The sequence below is a fragment of the Diuraphis noxia genome, unplaced genomic scaffold (assembly GCF_037042655.1).
Source record: "Diuraphis noxia isolate RWA-SAM2 unplaced genomic scaffold, SU_Dnox_SAM2 contig0003, whole genome shotgun sequence".
Classification (NCBI taxonomy): Eukaryota; Metazoa; Arthropoda; class Insecta; order Hemiptera; family Aphididae; genus Diuraphis; species Diuraphis noxia.
The window spans coordinates 77689190-77693306 of NW_028301713.1; positions in this window are offsets into that span (position 1 = coordinate 77689190).

A 4117-nucleotide genomic window follows, 5' to 3' on the forward strand; every position below is an offset into this window, starting at 1 on the left:
AGAATAAAAATTATCTAGAAATTATAAAGCAAAATTAGCTTGACGCAACGGGCGCAAACGCAGTTCATACAAAAAACAAAAATTACTGAGCTGATCAATGAAAATGCATGCTATAGGTACCCAGCCAGAGTATTATCCTTCGCGAATCTAACATGACTTCCCTTTGGGATAACCATCATTAACAACTAACAAGTATGAAATTAACACCAAACTAAACGATTCCCGGACGAAAAGTCCGGCATTGAAATAATTGGACAAAAAGTCCGGATTCATTTTTTGATTGCTGGACAAAATGTCCGAAAATACAAAATTGTCTATTCAATTTCCATTTATAACTATAATTATATACCTTATACTACAGGGGTGGCCACTAACCTTAACTTTGGGAGCCGAAAATTTATAAAGTTAATTCGAGGTGAATCACACATTGTAAAACAATGTTTATAAATTAAAGATACATTCTTCATTTTAAAACAAATGAAGGAACATTTATTTACTTTTAATTTTAGTCTAAGTTTGGTTCAAAAGCCTCACGAAATTGATTTAAGAGCCGCATGCGGCTCGCGAGCCTCGTTGTGGCCACCCCTGTTATATTACTTATATATAATATTATTATGAAGGTATATAGGTATACACATGTAATGTTATATATATATAGTCAGTTCATAATTTCATATATAATTATTGTATTGGCAAACGTAATGTACTAAAGTGGCTTAGATCAAATTATTAATTTATATCAATAAATATATCGTATAGGTAACTTAAAAAAAAAATATTATTATTATTATATTTGGATCAATGTTTGTAGGTATTGATAATTTTTTTAAACATATAACTCATTTAAAATTATTATTTTCACTATAATTATTATCGATGTTTTATAATATGTTATCTTAAAAAATATAATCCAGTGGATTTCTGTTGTATTTATATTAGCAATAAGAAAATATAAAAAAAATATATACAGGGTGTCCCGCGAGGATTTACCCATTGCGATATCTCACGAAATAATGGAAATATCAAAATTCTGGTATTATAGTAAGATTCTCGTGGATAAGAACTTCAATTGTTACATTTTTAAATTTATTTTAATGTTTTTGTAAAAAATTTAAAAAATATAATTTTTTTTTTAATTATTTACAAAAAAATTAAAGATACCTAGGACCTAGCCATTTTGTAGAGTTTATTTTTCTGAAAATATTGGCGGTTCAAAATTTTATTTCCATTAATTTTCTGGTTTTTGATATTTTTTCTAGTTTTGAAGAAATAAAATATGATTATAAATGTATTATTATTATTATTATTATTAGGAACACGGAAAGTATTCAGCCGACCGTATGGGAATGCGCGCAGCGCGGCGGGTCACATGTTTGATAACATCATTATGGTGTTAAATAATTTGCAATTTTTCTCGAAACTAAAAAAAAATAATAAAAATCAGGAAATTAATGAAAATATATAATAAATAATAGTTTATAATTTTATGATTTATCGGTACTGAAAAATAATTTCCAAGGGCAAGATACTAAAAAAGCAGTACCGAGATACTAGATACGAGATACTCTGCTTTGAAGTATCGCGATGCAAGATACTCGATATTTCATATAATTGTATCGAGATACAAGATACAAAATACAATTGTATCTAAGATACGTATCTTGGATAGGTACTGCCCAACCATGTCTCCTGTAACGTATCACTGTTAATTCTGTATGCAGCCCTTATTAACTCATATTTATATTAGGTAATTTAGTTATTACGTATAAGTTTATATTTATATTGGTACAACTTCTCTCTTTAATGTATATATTATGTAATTTCTTGTAGCCAATGGCCCCAGTCACCAAGGCATTAGATAAAAAAAAAGGTAACAATTAATATCAAGTCTGTACCGACTATACCTATTATTAAAGGTGGAACTTTTTACGTCTGGACTTCCTAGTGCGGGATTTGGTTTTCCGCATTTCGTTATACCAGTACTCATCCAAAATATTAACTAGGTAGATGAAGCTAAAACTAACCAAAAACAAATAATACTCATATGGATCCCTGGCGCCAGAATACACCGGAGATTATAGGCAACGAAACTGCAGATGAATATACACCAAAATCATCGCTTCAGATACAGACACAAACATAATATTAGATCTTTTCACATACACGATGACTTCAAAAACTCCACGAAAACAAATATTACAAAAAAAAAAAAAATGACAAACAATATGGAATAACCAGACCGCTAAATTAAACCGGGTCAAGAGTACAACCTTCAGATGGGAAAACCCCAACCTAAACTGAAAGTACAAAACCATTTAATCACCCAAAAATTGGACACACTATAGGATAACTACTCATGGATTTCTCTTGTAAAATGATTCAACGCCCATCTGCGAAGCTTATTGTGGTACAGATCATAATCAAACCATTATAGCAGAATAACATATGTATGAACAGAATGACGAACAAATCTCAATTTTATCGAAACTCTCGAAGAAACTCTTGGACGAGACCAGGAAAAAACATGAAAATCAATTTTTAAGACTAACATAAAATTATATAATGGTATTTGTTAAACTAATGTTAATATAACATAAATATGAACTCCATAATAATCGTACAATTGTAATTAAGACTCTAATAGCCCTTGTTGCAGAGTTGTATTTTAAGATAAATAAAAAGTATATATATATATGAAAATTATAAGGATAATAAATAGTTAAAAAAAAAATAAATAATCGAACTACTTGAATTACAAGAAAATTTTTAATATCAAAATTTGTCTAAAAATTAGATTTATAAATTGGCTACTTTGAATTTTTTCAAAATAGATGTACCTAATTAAAAGTACCAAATTTTTATTTTTGATAGATATTAAAAAAAATATATATATTTAAATATAGATTAGAACAAAATTTATTTCATTTGTAAGGACTTTCTGTTACCTATGTAAATAATTTTGTATAAATATTAATATAATATTGTTAGAGGCAATATTATCTAAATTCATATATTGCCAACAATTGCTAGGCAATATTAAAAACTATAGATTTTTTTAAAAATAATGATAATTTGTAATAATTTACCAATTTATATCATTGACTTTATTATAACATTAAATAATATGCACTAATTCACGATAGGCAATATTCTGAATGTATAATATTTAGCCAAATTGACTAGAAAATGTCGGGTGTTCGTGATCGTATGTTATAAATTTATTATGATGACAAAAATGATCGCCAAGCTTGTCTTAATTTTTAAATTATTATAGGCTGCGTATACATATGTATAAGCAGCTTCTAATAAGATTAAGAATTAGGTATATAAAGTTATTATTAATATTTGGATTCAGGTACCTTTGACAGTATGTTTTCGGCCATCTACCGTAGGAAATAGTGTAATACTAATGATTAATAGTAAAATAAATTATTTTAATAGCAATTGTATCAAAAAATTAACTAATTAATATAGGCTTGACTGACCATTTTTGTTAAAAATAGTTTTTTGTAAACAATACTTTAATATCATTGAATTCAAATTTAACATATCCATTATAGTGATCCATAAAATACCTAATGTACAATAGAATGGTACTCAATTGCCCACCACCTTTTTTTTTAATTTAAAAAAAATTGGAAAGTAGGTTATTGTTCTGTTATAAATAAGATGTCTAGAGAGTGGATGTATTTTATGATATCATAGTTTTCAAATTACTCATTAACAAAATATGATTTTAACGTTCTAACGTTATATGCGTTTAAAATACAGAAAAGTTAAAAATACTAAATTGTATAGTACTAGGTAAATTATTGTTTAAAAATACATGTCCATTTGGAGAATGTACCAAGACCTATTTTTTTATCATATTCAGTAATTTATTTGAATCACTATAAGTAATTAGTTGATTAATCTAGTAAATATGTTGAACTAATTTTCACCAAAATTGTGTATATATAATAAATCATGTTCTATAATTATTGTTTCTTATTAACATGTAACTTTTAAGTCAACATTGTAGAACATTGTACTTATATATATATATATATATATATATTTTAAGTATCTATAGAATAAATCAAAAAAAAATTATCATGCACAATAAACATCACAAACA